Source organism: Rhinolophus hipposideros (assembly GCF_964194185.1).
Source record: "Rhinolophus hipposideros genome assembly, chromosome: 7".
NCBI lineage: Eukaryota > Metazoa > Chordata > Mammalia > Chiroptera > Rhinolophidae > Rhinolophus > Rhinolophus hipposideros.
The window spans coordinates 53,755,147-53,775,234 of NC_138053.1; the positions used below are offsets into that span (position 1 = coordinate 53,755,147).

Here is a 20,088-nt window from a genome sequence, read left to right on the forward strand (position 1 = left end):
AACTATCAGATGTCAAAAAATGTACATGCATTTTGTGTTCTGAGAAATAGATATTTACAGTTTTCAAAGCAACAAAAAATGCTTTTTTTAAAAAAAAAATGAGAAACATTATTTTCATAATTCTTATTTGTTTGAAATAACATTTGCCAAGAAACCAAATCAATTGAAATATTTTTTCCGACAGCAGCCCTGAGTTTATGCCACTCAAAAATGATTATAATTTTAAAAGTACAACATAACATATAGAAAACATTTTGTCTTCTTCAGTGCAGACTTTGACACCCTTGGCATTTTTTTTTTCACGTTTATGTTTGTTATCAGAGTAAAGACTACGATAGTATTTGATTTCTGAAAATGAAACTTAAAATAAATATTTTTAGAACTTGCACAAGAAGTGGGGAGTTTGTAGAACAGAAGCAAAAGTAGGATTTTAAACTACCAAAAGAGCAATAAAAAAACAATAAATATATATACATATAAATGTAACTATATATTATATATATAAATATATATTATATATATATATGTAATCACGGAATAAACTGCTCTACTCCTTGGAGCCGTCTCTCTCTATAGAAAATGATTTTAAATTGTCTTTTTGTCGTGCGGGGCATCCGGCGGGGTCTCAGCTCCCGCTCCCCACACAAGAACGCAGGACATGGTGAGGCCAAACAGGAACACCCACGGAGCCATAAGTAGGGGAGTCATATCACTATATTCTCACCGGCGGCATCCGCCTCTCTGCAATCCGCTCTTCCTAGCCCCCATTTCTTTTCTGCTAGCGTAGCCACAGCAGTTATATTAGTGGCCAATGGCTTATGGGTTACAACTGATGGCCAACTAGCCACAGATGATGGCCATCTGATCACAGTTAATGGCCATTTACTACCTGAGCCAGCACCTTTCTATGTGAGGCCGAGAGCCTGGAAACTGCTTTCTGGCGTTCTGCCCCCAACACTTATGCATATAAATGTCATACGAAGCTCCTCTAGCTGTTAATATTTGTGCTTTCCGACATGACTAACACTGGAGCCTAAAGAAAGCTTGCTAATTTTCCTTTAATTATCTACCAGGTGACACAAATTCCCAAGCTTGCCCAATGTCCTACTTTTAGACAGACCTCTTTCTGCTATAAACAACTTTTCTCAAGAAGGAGCCATGGCATTACCATATAACTTTTCGTTAGTGGAATCAGCCACCGAGAGCAAGGATGGTGTAGACTAGCCTGCTACTCCCTTAGTGACCTCCAGCCCCCACTCCTACATAGCGGAGGGCCATTCAGCAGGCTGCCCTGAGAAAGCCTATTGCCTTCGAGTAGGAAGGTACGGACACAGTAACTACAATAAAGACAGGACACCCTGCTCAATGGCTAACCAATACTGACCACACTGGACAGCACTTCTGAAACCCCAGAGAGGGCTTCCAGAGGTGGCGGCCAGAACAGACGTCAGATACAGCATCCGAACTGAGCCTTGAAAGCTGACCAGAATATCCACAGGAAGAGATGGCTTTGTGCAGAGGTATTCCAGGTGGAGATTTCCACTCTTGCAAAAGGGAGAAAATGCTAGGTGCTGTAAGAAAAAAAGTTGTCAAGTTTGCCTTAAATGTGACTTTGTGCCGGTGAATAAAGGGTGGGGGGCGTGCTGCACTAACAGGTTGTGAGGGTCTTGAATGGGAGAGTTGGCAGTTCTAACTCTGGGAGGTAAACTTGGCAGCTACTGGTGATCAGGACTTCCTTTGGTCCCACATCAGTCTACATACCGTGTTTCCCCGAAAATAAGACTGGGTCTCATATTAATTTTTGCTCCAAAAGACACGTTAGGGCTCATTTTCAGGGGATGTCTTATTTTTTCATGTACAACAATCTGCATTTATTCAAATACAGTCATGTCATCTTCTTCTAGAACATCATCATAACGTACTAAATGCATCCGTCTGGCTGATGATTTTCACTGGGGTTTATTTTCAGGATAGGTTTTATTTCTGGGGAAACACGGTACTTGGCTTCACCTGTATATATTGCCACACTGACACAAGCTAGTTCCAGGAGCAGGCTGAGAAGAGAGCTGTATTGCTTCTGTTTTTTGCCTATCTGGAATGAGCCCACATTTAGCCAATCAAGTTCTCATCCTTTTGATGGAAAAAGCACTCATTTTCTGTAAATTAGTAGAGGTTATGTCAGAATGAAAGCTGGTTTGAGCTTCTGATCCATTCAACCTTCAATAAGCACTGACGGCCTAGCGTGTGTCCCGCACTGGGCCAGCCAGCAGGGAAACCGAGTTGCACGAGGTCTCCTCTCAGCACCCAGGGAGTTTTTCTCCATACAATCGCTTCAAAAACTATTTCACTTTTTAAAAAAGTTAAATAGGCACCTATTCTAGGAGCAATTCTACTCCTAGCTATTCATCAAAAAGAAAAGAAAACATAATTCACAAAAATCCTTGTACTAGAATGTTCATAGAAGCTTCATCCATAATTGCCAAAAACTGGAAATAAGCCAGTTGTCCATCAAAAGAAGAATGGATAAATAACTGGTAAGTTCATCAATGCAAGATCATTCAGTAATAAAAGGAAACCAATTATGGATTCATGCAACAGTATAAATGCATCTCAAAAGTAATAAGCTGAGTGAAAAAAGCTGGGCACAAAAAGATGTATAGTGTCTGATTCCATTCCATTCTAGAATAAGCAAATTTAACCTGTGGTGATGGATAGCGGATGAGCAGTTGCTTCTGGGGGTGAGGATTGGTTGGAAAAGGGTGTAAGGGGGCTTTCTAGAATGATGAAACATTCTGTGCCTTGATATTCTTTCCCCGAAACTAATCGAATAATAGAGTTAATACCTGAGCATGCCACTGTATGCACATTTTCTCTCAATCAATAAACTATATAAAACATCGTGGAGTCTAAAGGGAAAGAAGTGACAAAATATTGTGGAAAGTAGTAAAAGGTCTACTGGACACCAGGATCACAGGAGAGGCTCCTAACCCAGATGGAGAGGGTTTGGATAGAGTGGAAAAAAGCAACCCTGGAGCTAATCTTGAAAGATGAATAAGAGTTAATCAGATTGGGAATAAAGGATGGAGGAGAGGATATTCCCAACAGAGGAAATAGATGTACAAAAGATGGCGGGGAGGGCTGGCCTTTTGCATAACTGAGAGAACTTCACATGCCTGGACCAGAGGGTAAGAAAGGATGTAGTAGTAATGAGATGAGGCAGGCCCAAGCACATAGCCTGCTGTACTGCATCAGGGACGACTGCCTTCAGCACATGGCACATTTGAAAAGCCTAAGAAAGCTGACCCACACAAGCCTTTAGAGGACTGGCCATGAACCCTTATCCACAGGCCCAAATGTTGGCCTAGGGGGGCTAAACAAAGCTCTATCTTAAATCCATCAGGTGGATTTGGTTTTCAAAAGACAACCCTTGTGATAAACCCTGTTGGGATGTGTCATTTGGATTTCAACTATTCACAAAGGAGGAAAAAAAATGTATTTGAAGGGTGTGCCACAGGCAATGAAATTATTTCAACATCCATTTACATCAGTGTTTTTTCCAGTGTGCGTCAAGAAATACCTTGCGAGATGCTGGGCTGGAGGAGAGGATGCGGGGGGGGGGGGGGGGGGTTAAACAGGTGTGGGAAGCGCCACTTTTGGAGATTCACAGTACCCATGAACACAATGCACGTTCTGTAAAAGTTGTGTAGTCTCAAAACCAGCATCTCCCAATATTATCTGATTATGGGACTTTTAACCATCTCAATAACAACCAGAATTGCAGAACATTTTTTGAGAAGTGCCTTCTTAGATAATACCCAAATGAGACACGAGTCTTTCAGGTCACGAGAGCAACCATTTGGGAAACAGTCCAGTGGCTCAAGTGACTCAGTAATTTATCCTATTTCTTAACACAAAGTTTTATGCATTTTATGTTTTGTCTTATGTAATTCTCCTACCACCTACAAAGTAGACATTATCAGAAGTCTAATTCTATAGATAAGGAAACAGGTAAATGGAATTAAGTATAAACACTTGCTTAAAATTTCACAGGTCGAGCTGGAATATGAACCCAGACATAATTCTGTCTTAACCACTATGCCAGTCAGCCATCTCCATTGTTCAATACTAATCTAGTTCATTCTTCATGCATTCATTTGTTCATCTGTTCATTTATTCATTCATTCAAATCCCTCACTTAAAACTGAAGTACTGATAAATTCCTGTATAGTTCATTACACTGGGAAAGTATGCTTTTAGTTTATTTTTGCTGAAACCTGGTTTAGGAAGTGGGAGAAGGTAGGTTCTTTACCTTCTCACTTTGAATGACAAGAAAAATATCACATCGCCTACTTTCCTCACAGGAACATGTCTGGTCTCGGTCATTCTGGTCAAAAACGATATTTGCCAAGCAGTTTTCAACACAAGTGGATTTTCTGGATCAGTCTTGATTCAGTTATTGAATCAAGCCCTTTATGAAACATACTTTCTAGAATTTTCCTGAAGCTTACATTCTCAAAGTTAGCCATTGGTCTCTCTAAAAACATGAAAATAATCATCTCCAAAAAAGCTGAAAATCGTCACCAATAACCATCACCAGCAGTGCTGTAAATGTGTAGAAGTACTATATATTTATAGAAGTACCACAAAATTATAGAAGTACTATAAGTTTGAGAAAAATAAATGTTTTACCTTTAAGCCCACTTTGATTTATAAAAATTTAATTGTGTCCCTAGGTAGGTGGGTGGGTACGTCTACGTGTGTGAGGGTGTGCATCTGAAGATCTTAAATGCTGCAGTAGGCAAGAGATTAAATCTGACAAACATACAAGCGTATGTGCCATATCTGCATATCAATATATCTATGGCAGATAATTTTCAACAAAGAAGCCAAAAACATTCAACGGAGAAAACAAAGCCTCTTCAATAAATGGTGCTGGGAAAATTAGAAAGCCATGTGCGAAAGAATGAAACTAGACTGTTATCTGTCACCATACACCAAAATTAACTCAAAATGGATCAAAGACAGAAATATAAGACCTGAAACAATAAATTGCATTGAAGCAAGCATAGGTACTAAACTTATGGATGTTGGGTTTAAAGGGGATTCTATGAATTTGACCTCAAGGCAAGGGAAGTAAAAGCTAAAATAAATGAATGGGTCTATATCAAACTAAAAAGCTTCTGCACGGCAAAAGAAACCATGGACAAAATAAAGAGGCAACCAACTGAATGGGAGAAGACATTTGCAAACAATACCTTTGATAAGGGGTTAATATCCAAAATATATAAAGAGCTCATACAATTCAACAACAAAAAAACAAACAGTCCAATTAAAAAATGGGCAGAAGACCCGAACGGACACTTCTCCCAAGAAGACAAACAAATGGCCACCAGATATATGAAAAAATGTTCAACTTCACTAGCTATAAGGAAAATGCAAATCGAAACCACAATTAAATACCACCTCACACATGTTAGAATGGCTAGTATTAACAAGACAAGTAATAACAAGTGTTAGAAAAGTTATAGAGAAAAAGGAACTCTTTATAAGAGTGGTGGGAATGTAAATTGGTCCAGACACTATGGAAAACAGTATGGAAGTTCCTCAAAAAACTAAGCATAAAATTATCATATGACCTGTCAATCCCTCTTCTGGGTATCTACCCTAAAAATCTGAAAACATTTATCCATAAAGATATATATACCCCTATGTTCACTACAGCATTATATATGGTGGCCAAGACATGGAAACAACCAAAGTGTCCTTTGATAGATGACTGGATAAAGAAGATGCGGTATATATATACAATGGAAATACTGCCATTTGCAACAACAAAGATGGATTTTGAGATTATCACGCTAAGTGAAAGAAGTCAGACAGAAAAAGTCAAGAACCATACGATTTCATTCATATATGGGATATAAAATTGAAAGCAACGAACAAACAAAAACTCATAGACACAGATAACAGTTTAGTAGTTACCACAGGGTAAGGGGGGAAGGAAGGTGGCAGAAGAGGGAAAGGGGTCAAATATATGGTGAGGAAAGAAGAACTATCTCTGGGTGGTGAACACACAATGCAATGTATAAATGATGTATACAGAACTGTAGACCTGAAACCTGTATAATTTTACTAACCTATGTCACCCCAATAAACTTAATAAAAGTTATTTTAAAGCTATATTGATGTCTCTTATCTGACAAACAGAAAAGAGTTTAATTTACTGGTGGCAGCATTTGTAAAAATGCTTCCATATCCTTACCAGGAGCAATGATAACTTCTTCAAGTAGGATTATTTTAATGTGATTTTCCTCAGTGCTTCCTTTGCTTTCAGCCCCACACAGTTCAGATTCAGGCTTTCCCCTCTATGTTCATTAAGGTCTTTAGAGCAAAGGTTGTTCATAAAAGATGAATTTAGTATCTGATCTTTCACAGTGCTTTAACCTCAGGCTGCTTGTTCAGCATAAAATAACTTAAATACATTTTTTTTTAATCTATGTAGGTAGTTGAGTCAAGTACCTTAGAAGAAAGCTGAACACATGCCCCCCCCCCCGCCCCTTTGCCCTCCCTGCAGTATTACTGCATTCTCCTTTCTAGGGGGATGTGATTCCAGTACACGGTCCCTAGGGAGACATCAGTGTGCAGCTGCACTTTCTCACACTGGAGCCTGAATGCAAAATATGGCCTCATTACTACATGCCGACTAACAGACCATCACATTTTGGCCAAAATGTTCATTGTGCTTATCCCTCCAAGCTATGTGCCAATGAAAAGTAGTTTACATATGCAAAACTTTGTGAGTGTATTTTAGAGCTCATGTTGAACAGAAGCATCAAGCATCTAAAAATACAGGATGAGCTCTACTTGCATATAATCTGTCATGCCAATCTGGTTAAATTAACAAGTGATCAAAAATAGTACAACTTTTGGTAGGAATAAATTCATCAAGAGTCAGAAGTTTAACCTACTCACTGGAAGTAGCACGGCTTTGAAAACCTTTAGTTTCTTAAAAGAGGGTTCAATCGTACTCAGATGGAGTATACATTGAGCTTCTATATTCTTGTTATAACATCCCCCAAACAGAACCATATGGAAGCAAGTAAAGACAACACAATATACATACATTTAGGCTTATTTCATTTTAAGAATATGTAATAGCTTCATATTTACTATGCTAAAATAAGAAAAAAGAAATCTAGCACAGCTAAACAGTTAACTGCAAGGGTGCACTTGAAGTGACAAGAATACAAGCCTAAGATCCTAAACACGCAGACCCCAGAAGCTTTTGGCAAAACCAAGTATGTGAAGTCTCCTCGACTTCTAATATCGCCCCATCCTATCTTCTGCCATCTGCCTCTAGCAAATGTCAGTGTATTCCCTGGATGGAAACACGCTTCCTTTCTGAATCATTCCTACAAAGACTTCCAAAAATATGGCCTACTGCAGTTGAGCATGACTTCCCCGAAATGGCAGGGGGGTGGGGGGAACAAAACCATAGCCTTCTTTCAGTCATCCAGAAGGATCAAGAATTCCCTCGTCTGAATGACCAGTGCCTACACTGAATGAGGTGAACATTTATAGACTCCTATACTGACAGCCGGTAAAGGGCCAAGCTAAGCTGTCTTTGAGACATGAGAACTTCAAACCTCAATCTACAAGAAAGTACTGAGGCTTCCAGGGACATGTTAGAAAACAGACTGTTAAAATCACCTTCTCATTTTGGGTTTCACATGAAGAGGGCTTTGAGCATGCAGTTCCTGTTTTTTGTTGCTGGTGGATTTATGAGACTCAGAGTGTAATGCCCTTATTGAAGTGTTACAACATTCTGTATGATTAATTGATTGCAAATCACTGCACAGGGTGCCAAGATCACTGGTAGGAAGTAGGTCGTTAAATAAAATTAACTGTGCCAATGTTTTGCTTGTAAATGTTTCTTCCAAAGCCTTACAGCACCATTCTTTCCAAAATGGCCTCAATTCACCAGAGAAGCAGAGTCTCCTATATTTCTGGTGGATGATCCAAATATCCTATATTTAACCCAAACATTGAGCAAGTTATGTTATAGGAAGAAAAAGCTGTGGTGTAATGAAATTTGCACAAAGAGAGCTGTGGAAAAGCGTCACCAGGAGAATAATTTTGCATAGCCTTATTGTAAAATGGCTCAGTAAAAGGCTCGGAGTCCTAACCTGCATAACTGGAACCTTTGTAAGGCTGCGTTTTTCCTTAGGAAAAATTTCAAACCAAGCATTAACATATCAAATTAAATTGAATTAATATCTCATCCAGAAAGAGAATGGATATCCTGGCCCCTTATCCAAGGTAACTCAACAGTGATTTATCATGGCAAATTAACATCTCCACAAATCACAACTCAGGCCCAGCCTTATTCATTATCTGGCTAGAAGTCTGAGTAGAAGAACCACAGAACAAGACTTCTCCCCCATAGCCAGCTGCGTCTGGGAATTGACCAGCTGAGAACACACAGGTGCCTTTCAGTCTGTAAAGGGTAAAGCAAAGGGATATATTTCTTAAGATGCCACCACACTTAATTTTAAGATTGCTCTAATAAGTATGTGATCTTTCAGGCAATATTTTAAGGCTGACACGTAGAAGGTCCTGCCAGGGAAATCAGTTCACATTCTAGAGTGTATTTAACTAAACAAGTAATACTGATTGTTTTGTCTGAGGAGATGACATTGGATTGTAAAGTAGGAGTTGGCAGAGGAAAAAGTGTTTAAGAAAGTGTCTCATTGATGTTGAGCTAGCTACCCATGTTTAATTTACTGGGGTTCGAGCAACATTATGGTTAAAAAAGAAATACTTCAGTGGACAGATCGGTTGACTAATAGTTATTGATATAACAATTTAATGCTAAATTGTTTATGTGCCGTCTTCGTAAAATGAAAGCAACTGATTCATTTCTACTTGTTTAGAATAAATTAAAGCATTTTATGGAGAACATATTTTAACTTCAGTTTTTATTTGCTACTCATGGCCATATGGGACTATATGTACAATGTTCTAAATGGAAAAAAATAGTTCATATAAAAAGATGAGTTGTACAAAGACTACCCATAGCAAACTGACAAATAGGATTGTACAGCAGCAAACAAACTTATTTCAACATTAATGAGGAAGGAAAGTTGGTAATTTTTAAAGTCCGTTACCTAGAATCCAGTCAGATATTAAAGGCAGTTAGTTACCCTGACATTTCAATAATGCTACCTAACATACACCCACCTTACAGAAGTTTTGAAACCCACTCAATCCAGTTAGCTAGGCTGAGGCACTCATCTTGCCTGCCTGTATTAACCACCATCATATTCCATAGTTCTGCTGTCTTTTCTCAACCTCTTTCAGTGCCTCAGTAGAGTCAAGCTGTGTGGCGGAAGATCACAGTTTCTTTCATTTCTTCTACAGAGCGCAAACCTTGACCCTTCATTCATGTTGTAAATATTTATCGAATGTTCATACATGCCAAATACTGTGCTTGGTGCTTTTCATAGCAATTAAAGAATTGCTATGGGAACACACGTAGTTCCCTATCCCCATGAAGTTTATTCTAATAGTGGGGCAGACAAATATTATGCAAATTATTACACATGTAATTAATTCCAATTATGATAAGTGCTAATAAGAGGTGCTCACTCCTGGTGCTTCTGAACCTTTTTTTTTTTTTTTTATCATTTTACCCAGGACTAACAAGGACAGAATGATTCAGGATAACCAAACTCAAAAAAAGTTTAAGGTCATAAACCAGAGCAAAATTTTAAAATGCAAAGTGAGAAATGGTTTAAATGAAATACTGCAGTTGGCTGTTTTCAACATTTTCTTTCTAATCGGAAAGACTACTCTGAGAACCCAAGTACAATTAGAAGTTGTCCTGGGAGACATTGAGATAATGCAACCAATGAGGGTTGGATGTTCTGCAGAGATCGCCACTCTGCACTCCAAATTGATATGTTCAATCTCGTTTCCTGAAAATTTCTTACATTTGGTTCTGAAAACATGGTTGACTCATGTAACTTCTTCCTCTATAGAAAAGAACAAATGGGAAAAAAATGATGTGCTTTCACTACTTCCTCCCCAGGACAGTTCTGATGATACTAACAAACACCTCCTCTCAGACCAATACAGAAAGGTAGTATTCAAATATATTTCCATTCTGAGTGAAATATTCCCCAATTTACAGTTGTTGTTGTTTTTTTAAATTTTATTTTAAACCATTGATTTCCTGCTGACATTTAGGAGACAGTACTATTTTTATCAGCAAGCAATGCCTGAATCACAATTAAAATGAATTCTTTCCAGAAGGTAGGAAGGAAGGAAGCTGATGTTCATTGGTTTCCAGGACATACTAGGCATTTTTTTTTTAAAGTTCTTTTAACACTTTCTTCCCTTTTGTATAAATAGGGAATTAAGACTTAGGAACCACGCAGCCATAGGAGCCTGAGTTAGCATCTGAACAGCATCTGAACTGAGTTTCTCTAACATCAAGTCCAGCACACAGCATGCCAGGGTGGCAGTGCAGAGATGGGAGCTGGCTGCTTCAGAATCACTTAAGAAGCATGGTGGATACTGAAATTTGCAAGCCTCAGCCAAGACTTCCCAAATCAGTCTCTGAACAAAAGAAATTCATACTTTCATTGCATTGCAGCCCTCATGCAAAGTCAGCTACAATACCTATGGTTCTAGTAATCAGTCCCACCGCTGGGAAGAAGTCTCTCCAAGTTTTAAGCCACTGACCTTCAACTCCAGCCAGTACATTCAACTCCATTTTTCTAAATTCATCTTTTCACAGAGACTGAATACAAAGTGAGAGAAAAGTTGCCTTATTTGAGAAACAGAGACAGTAATCACGCACTCACAAGACTGTTGTAAAGAGTAAATGAGAACATGAATTCAGATGTATTTTTGAATGGCATGGAGTACCATATAATGATACATTATTAATTCACCCAGAGGTGAATTAATAGGGATGACATTTCCACACGACGAGGACTATAACCTCCTCAATTTAAGTGGAGAAGGAAAAGTTAGACCACCTGTTTTGATCAATTACGTTTTACTGGAACATAGTTAATCTCATTCTTTATCTGCTGTTTGTGGTTGCTTTCTAGGTACAATGGCAGAGTTGCCTATATGTGACAAAGAACAGATGGCCCAAAAAGACTAAAATATTCACTATGTGCTTCTTTAAGAAAAAGTTTGCCACCCACTGAACCACGTGGTCAGATTCTTCCTAAGCAAACATGAAAAAACAATCTTCAGCTGAACCCGTGACATTTTAAGCCCTAAAAATGGAATCTGCATGGTTGGATGGACATAGGGGTGAGGAAGGAAACAGTCTTAGATTCTGACTTGCAGATTGGGTGATACTTCTTTTGCCAGTTTTAGATCATTATACCACGAGTCACTGAGACTCATAGGTGCATGCCTTATCCTTCAGGTACGTTTAGTACACAAATGGTTACAAACTTCCCTTTCAAACCCAACCCTTAATCACTTCAAGAATGAAAGCTTACTGTACTAGAGAGGTCAAATATGTGGCTCATACACTACATATATGTGTGTGTGTGTGTATATATATATTTATTGGTTTATATATATAGGTTTTGTTTGTTTGTTTGTTTGTTTTAAGCTAAGGATGATCCTAGGCTAGGCTTAATCTCTGGAGTCTTTTATACTGAGTGGACTCCCACTTCATCAGCGTCTTCAAATCAAAGTGGAACCCCGGGTGGGGATGAACAGGCAGCCACACGGCTAGCTGGCTGGCTGGCTGGCAGGCTGGCTGGCTGGCTGGCTGCCTCAAAGTCCCCCGACCTGCTGGCTTTGCTCTCCTGCCATGCACTGGGCTCGGTGCACTAAGGCGGGATGGCCCTGGCCCAGTTGGCTCACACACTCAATCTGCCCCCAGAGAACTATGCAATCAGGAAGTTGGCAGTCAACACCCGTGCCTCACCAGGCTCTCCAAGCAAATGGCATGTTTCCCTTCCCTGGTAAAAATCTGCAGAAGGCAAAAGTCAATCATCTACACCAGTCGGCGAGAAAGATTAAAAGTAAGCCTTTGAGTGCAATTCTTTATATTCTTGTCAAGACATAGATTACCGAGAACAAGCAATATTACAGTTTCCTTCAAAATGTTCCCCAAAGTGATAGTCAAGATTCTAGATGATAAAGAGTTGCCCAATGATTTCCCAATTTTGACTTCTACAAATTGCCTCAGGTATATCTGGATAATAATTCCATAGCACAACAAATGTTCCCAACCCTTCAGCTTTGATTTCATTTAAGCAATTCAATAACAAGGCTTGTAATATTCTTCCCAATCATAAAGAGAGCTCAAAATTTCCAAAGCTCCTAATTAAGGCCTAGGTTTGGAAATATGGCCTAATGAATCTACAGACTCAATACTGTCTGTCCTAATTTCTATATGTTGACATGGGCTTGATAACAGAAACTATACCTATAAACACACGAGGTTGGACAATTAAGTTTGTGAACTCATCCTAGAAAGAGTGATATTCATTGCTGAATATCACTACGGTCTCCTTCGAAGCACTCCCCTTGGGAAGCTATGCACTGACGCCAGCATTTAGTCCACAATTCAAAGCAATTTTGGAACTCTTTCTGGAATGGCCATCAGAGCTGTCATCCTATTATCCTTGATGTCCTGAATGTCATCAAAATGTCTTCCTTTCAATACTTCCTTTAACTTCAGATAAAGAAAGAAGTCACTGCAGGCCAGATCAGGTGAGTAGGGAGGGTGTTCCAATGCAGTTATTTGTTTACTGGCTAAAAACTCCCTCACAGACAGTGCTGTGTGAGTTGGTGCATTGTCGTGATGCAAGAGCCATGAATTGTTGGTGAAAAGTTCAGGTCATCTAAGTTTTTCACGCAGCCTTTTCAGCACTTCCAAACAGCAAACTTGGTTAACTGTTTGTCCAGTTGGTACAAATTCATAATGAATAATTCCTCTGATATCAAAAAGGGTTAGCAACATCATTGCAAGAAGTTCACAAACTTAATTGTCAGAACTTGTATATAGATATTTATCACAATTTTACTATTATGCAATTTTTTTTAACAAAGTTCAATTCACTTCCCTAACCAAAAAAGAGCTCACAATGTAGGTAAACTATAGTTTAACTTTGGTACATTTACAAAAAATTAAAGTCTTCATGACACCTAGAAAGACTACAATGAGAAAAATAATCATTTTATAACCTGTGCTAAGGGCTGATTCATATTGAAATTCATACTGAAATCTAACCCCCATTACCTCAAAATGTATTTAGAAGTAGAGCCTTCAAAGAGCTAATTAAATGAGGTCATTAGGGTGGGCCCTAATCTAATATGACTGATATTCTTAGAAGATGAAATTAGGACACAGACATGCATGAGGAAAGATCTTGTGAAGACACAGGAAAAGGACAACCCCCTACAAACCAAGGAGAGAAACTCTCAGAAAAACCAACCCTGCCAATACCTCAGTCTTAGACTTCCAGCTTCCAGAACTGTAAAGAAATAAATTTCTGTTGTTTAAGATACCCAGTCTATGGTACATTATTATGGCAGCCCTAGTAACTAATACATCCCCCTTTTCAAATACTCCTTTGTTGTTGAAGTCTATAGTATCTAATGCCAGTTTCAGTTTTATGGGAAATTGCCTGAAGGACTTTGGCAAAGCTTCTTTCCAAACAGATTACACAAATAAGGTGCCCATTTTTGAATTGTGGAATATTTGTGAAACATTAGAAATTATCATATACTCACTTCTTAAAGACTTACTTAAATATTAACTACAGCATTGATTTTTCTTTGGAAATTTTCTATTTTCTTTCCATATGTACAAAAAAAAATGTTGAAAATTTAGCACAGCTACTTGTATTTTTTTAAAAAATCATTGCCAAGAGGAAATATTCTGAATACAATGTTTTGAATTTTGAAAATATTTTGATGGGCACCAAATTCTAATATGTAGTAAAGGGAAACAGTCTTTTGGAATTCAGACATAATAAAGTTATTATCTTTCCCCAATATCTACATGACTAAGTCATACGATTTGGCTCTTGATTTAAGTTCTAGCATATGCATGGCAAAACCATTACATTTTAGCTATATTAAAGAGAAACTTTTTAAGTAACCTGCAAATGTTGACATACAGATAAAAATATAACTGAAAAGGGAACCTAAGATTTCAGATTAATGTTTATACCATAAAGTGTTTTCTCTGTTGATTAATGAAGAAAGCAAATATTATAAACTAATAGATGCTTTGAATAAATAGTTCCAGAATTCTAAAGCTAGAAGAAAAAAGAAGTCACAGGAATAAAGTGTTTTTCGCCTGTAAGAAGAGTAATGCAGTTGAGCATTTCATGGAGCCAATTACATAGCAATTGTCCTACAGGGACTATATTGTTTAAAGAAATTCAAATTTTCTGTACTCTTGGCTAGTGTCCCTCAGAGGAGTGCAGATTAAGTTCTTAAAACAACCAACCCTTCCACTATAAATAAAATCAAATACCAATTTGGATTTAATGTTCAACCATCCAAGAATTCTGTTCATGAAACAGCTTCTAAAACTGAAGAGTAAAGTTCTTTAAAGTGCTACCTTAAAAAATATTTACAAATAGCATGGGGCTACCATTAGGCGACATTAGAGAAACAAACTATTCTTAAGAAAAAGAATCTTCTGGGAAAAAAGTGAAGCTAAAGGGTATTTATGATATCTGATGATGCCCAGAACTCATGTAAGCATTGCCTACCTCAATCCAAAAGATTTAGAAATATTTTCCAAATGGTAATATTAAAGGGAGGGAGGAGAAGAAAACAACCCTGGCTCTTAATCGTGAACATCCTGCTAGGCATTTCAACAAGATTTATTCTATTTTTACTCTAACTTCTTTAAAAAATGTAATTCAAAACAGCTTTCTAGAAATAAACAATGTATAGTGTAATGAGTAAGAGCATGGGATCCAGAGCCAGTCTTCCCCAGTTCCATCTCTGGCTCTGCTATTTACTAGCTGTGTGATCTTGGACAAGTCACCGAACCTCTCTGTACCTCAGTTTCCCCTCTCAAATGGAGATAAGAACAGAACCATCTCACTGGTTTGTTGCATTAAGTGGGTCTCTCCATGTAAAGCCTTAGTACAGTGCTTGAAATTTGTTTAAGTGTCATATAATTATTAGTGGCATTGGTGGTGATAGAGCAATTCAAAAACCAATTACAACCAGAACACGAAGAGCACAGTGAAATGCCCGGTGAGGTTAGGTTGAACAAACCAATGAAAATTCTAATCTAGGTGACAGCTAAACACATTTGGAAATTTTATTTACATACAATTTTTTCCATCAGGCTTACTGTTCCAGAAATTCACATTTCCACTGATCTGAGTTGGTCCTATACACCCAGTACTGGATCAGACAAAAGAGCAAATCAATCTTTAAAGAGTGGCCTAAAAAGAGCTAACTGTAGGGCCTATCAATAAACTCTTCAGCATAGAATTAATCAAATTATGGTTAAATGCACATTTAACCATTTGGGATAACCACTCACCCCAAAATTCAGCAGCAAAGTGTGAAAGCAGGGAAGGATGGCACTGTGCTATCCTTAATTCCTGCCCATGGACTGTCGTCCTCGCCACCAACATACCCTGGGCCTGCTTCTCCCAGCCCAGCACCCACTGTCCAGACCATGCAGGGAAAGTACCAGCAGGGTCTAGCGAAGACCTACATCAGGAGCTTATTTTGTACTACTTTCAATTACATGAGCCGTCAAGGCTCTGGAGTGGTTCAAATAATTTTATCTGGCCCTGACAACCCTCTTGAGGATATATATCCAATTTTCATTCCACTTCCCTATCACCTCCAAATCTGTCTTTCTTTTTTCTTCTCCAGGAACTGCTTGTCATGCTCAAGTAAACAAACATAAATAGCATTTTTTGACTAGTTGCAAAATTCTAGTGCTTAACAGCACACACTGCATTTCTGATCTAATCCCTACTTACGTACACCAGGATGTTACTGGGAGATTTAGGACAAAGTTGATTTTCCTCTCTTCTGTCAATGCCCTGAGTGTCCTTGGCCTACACTGGACACACAATATCTGAAGCATAAGTACTTTTTCTCAGCATTTCCCTTGGCTATATCTAATTCCTTACATGTGGAAAGACTAGTTTTGTATATAATCACTGTTTATTTCCTTAGTACATTTTCTATCTCCTGCAAGTGTGCTGCCAAATGTTTAAAAGCTTTCTACTTTGAAGCAGAAGGCAATAGAAAAAGATGGGAGATATACAAAAAATAAGAGAGAAATACTTCTTTTAAACAAAAGCTGAATGTGTTTTAACTCAAACTGAGTTTTTGAATTATACCAAAGCCAGTATGCAAAACCACACTGACAAAAACATTTAAAGCACTGGAAATATCAAGTTAATGAATCAAAACAGCAGTACCTAGAAAAAGCATTCTGCAATGTGGTCTCCATCATACTAAAGTTGCAAAATAATGTATTAAAGCAGTTACATTTTATAAATTCTTCCTGACCCTTTATTTAATCCTAATGAACGATTCCATTGTATCTTTTGTATTTAAAGAATGTTTGAGGGAAAGAAGGTAGATAAACACTGTGCTCACCTCCCCCCTCTATGACATCAAAACTGAACTACAGAACAACCATCATTGAGAATCACCTGAAGTCTAGCTGAACAGAAGTCCTATAACTAAGAATATACAGAAGAAGCCACGTCAAGTCTAGTAAGAGGGGCACAGATGTAGAACAGGAAGGATATATTGGTTGTGGAGAGCCCCCCCTGAGGAGTGAAGGGTCCCAGCCCCAAACAGGCTCCCCAGCCCACAGTTCCAGTGTGGGGAAAAGAAGTCTCCAAAACTTCTCGCTGTGAAAACCAGTGGAGATTGTGGCTGAGTGAAACAAGGGGTGGCTAGAGTCCCAGGCATTCCTATTAAAGGGCCTGAGCTCCAACTCTGGGGCAACAGCTCGAGAGGTTCCAAGGATATACAGGAAGAACTGAATTTGTCTGGCTTCAGAGTGAGGGCTGGAGGGGCAGCTTCCTCTCAGACACAAGTACTGGCAGAAACCATTTTTCCTTTGTTGAGCCCTCTCTCAACCAAGCCTGCACCCAAAGGAGGGCACCATATCTGAGTCTCTATCAAACTGACTAATACTGTTAGTCCCACCCTGCTGACTCCCTGATACCCCGTCCCACTCAATTTGTGGGCCCACCCTAGCCACTTCCAGTGGCTTTTCCATACAAATGACCTGTCTTGGCTCATGCTGCAGACTTTTATAAAATCTCTCAGATGCTCACAAACCGCAAACAAGCAGCACTGGCCTCAGCAAGCCCGTACCTCTTGTTAAGCTGCTCCAGACCCAGCACTAGAAGTATCTGGCCTCAGTTCCCAACTTAGCCTCTCCCAGACACCTCCAAGCCCAGTGCAATTGGCAACCATCTACAGATCACTTTGTAGGTCACACTAAGTGGCGCTGGGCAGGGCACAGGCAATGACTAACCTTAGTCTGCACCAGAGCCCCTCCCAAGAGGCCCCAGAACCAAAACACCCAGTAGCCAGCTTCAAACCACACCAGAGCACCACCCAACTACCTCCACAAATGACACACCCAAAGGGAAGACTTGGAAGGCACTAGTATCCTATTAAAGTGAATCCTGCTCCATAGGGTCAGCCCCTGCACAACACTTCCTCCACTGTAGTCATGGCCAGTCCTCACAATCAATCAGCCTGAGGGTCAGTCCTTCCCATTGATGTGCCAACAGCACTTAAGGCTCGACTATAAACGGAAGGCACACATAACCAATACAAGGGACACACCTGGAGTACCCAGTTCGGGTGACTGGGCAGACTGCACCACTGGGCTCCAGGAAACCTACTATATAAGGCCACTCTACCAAGGCCAGGAAACACAGTAGCTCTACTTCATACATAGAAACAAACACAGGGAGGCAGCCAAAATGAGGAGATAAGAAACATGTCCCAAATGAAAGAACAGAACAAAACTCCAGAAAAAGGAATACACAAAATGGAGAAAAGCAATCTACCAGACACAGACTCCAAAACACTGGTTATAAGGATGCTCAACAATCTCAGTGAGAACTTCAACAAAGAGATAGGAAACATAAAAATGGAGATAGAAAACATTTTTAAAAAGTCAAAAATGAAGAATATAATAACTGAAGTGAAGAATACATTGGAGGAAATCAACAGTAGATAAGATGAATCAGAGGATTGAATCAGCCATTTGGAAGATAAGGTAGTAGAAAACACCCAATCAGAACACTAAAAAGAATCCAAAACAATGAGAACAGTTTAAGGGGCCTCTGGGACAACATTAAGCATACCAACATTCATATCATAGGGGTACCAGAAGGAAAAGATGGAAAAGAATTGAAAACCTATTTGAAGAAATAATGATGGAAAACTCCCTTAACTTGGAGAAAGAAATAGACGTTCAAGCCCAGGAAGTGCAGAGAGTCCCAAACAAGATGAACCCAAGGGGGCCCACACCAAGACACATCATAGTTAAAATGCCAAAGTTTAAAGACAAAGAGAGAAACTTAAAAGCAGCAAGAGAAAAGCAGTTTGTTACCTACAAGGGAGTTCTCATAAGACTGTCAACATGAAAAGCAAGAATCTACAACCAAGATGACTCTACCCAGCAAAGCCATCATTTAGAATCAAAGGACAGATGAAAAGCTTCCCAGACAAAAAAAAAGCTAAAGGAGTTCACCACCAAACCAGTATTACAAGATATAGTAAAAGGACTTCTAGAAGAAGGAGAAGGAGAAGAAAAAGGAGAAGGAGGAGAAGGAGAAGGCGAAGGAGACGGAGAAGGAGGAAGAGGAGGAGGAGGAGGAGAAGAAAGAGGAGGAGGAGGAGGAGGAGAAGGAGAAGAAGAAAAAGAAGAAGGAGGAGGAGGAGAAAAAGAATAGAAGTAGGAGGAGGAGGAGGAGGAGACAAAAAGAGATAAAAAATATGAATAAAAATATGGCAGCAACTAAATATCTATCAACAATTACTTTAAATGTAAATGGATTAAATGCTCCAATCAAAAGACAAAGTGTGGCTGAATGGATAAGGAAACAAGGCCCCGACATAGGCTGCCTAGAAAAGACTCACTTCAGATCAAAAGACAGAGTCTGAAAGTAAAGGGATGAAAAAAGATATTTCATGAAAATGGAAATGAAAAAAAAAAATAGCAATGCTTATACCGAACAAAATAGACTTTAAAACAAAGGCTATAACAAGAAACAAAGAAGGACACAGCAATCGCACTTCTGGGTATTCATCCAAAGAAACCCAAAACACTAATTTGAAAAGACGTGTGCATCCATATGTTCACTGCAGTATTATTTACAACAGCTAAGATTTGGAAGCAACCTAAGTGTCCATCAATACATCTATGGATAAAGAAGTGATACAAATATACAGTGGAATATTACTCAGCCATAAGAAGAATGCAGTCTTGCCATCTGCAGCAACATGAATGGACCTAGAGTCTTATGCTAAGTAAAACAAGTCAGACAGAAAAAGATAAATACCATATGATCTCACTTATATGTGGAGTCTAGAAAACAAAATAAACTAACAAACAAACCAGGAACAGACTCATAGATACAGAGAAAATTTTGATAGTTGCCAGATGGGAGGGGGGTGGAGGTGGGTGAAAAAGGGGAAGGAATTAATAAGTACATATTGGTAATTACAAAACAGTCATGGGGATGTAAAGTACAGCATAGGAAATACAGTCAATGATACTGTAATAACTATGTTTGGTGTCAGGTGGGTGGTAGATTTATTGGGATGATCACTTCATAAGTTATATAAGTGTCTAATCATGTTGATACCTGAAACTAATATAATATTGTATGTGAACTGTAATTGAAAAATAAAACATAATTTAAAAATATTTGAAATGATACTATAAATAATTATTTCATTCTCTCATGAATGCTAACAAAAATAAGAATATTATAGCAGTGACTATAAAGAATTATCCACTACTAAGAATCAACATCTTTTAGATTAGTAATAAATCAACTTTCAGGCAGT

At 38.7% G+C, this 20,088-nt stretch overlaps 1 protein-coding gene across 4 annotated transcripts in view; it reads right to left on the bottom strand.

Annotated features, from left to right (window-relative positions):
- The window catches only part of ARHGEF28 (Rho guanine nucleotide exchange factor 28), a 290,776-nt gene that overhangs the window by 12,862 nt on the left and 257,826 nt on the right, over positions 1-20,088 (bottom strand). The gene's annotated exons all lie outside the window — the stretch shown is intronic.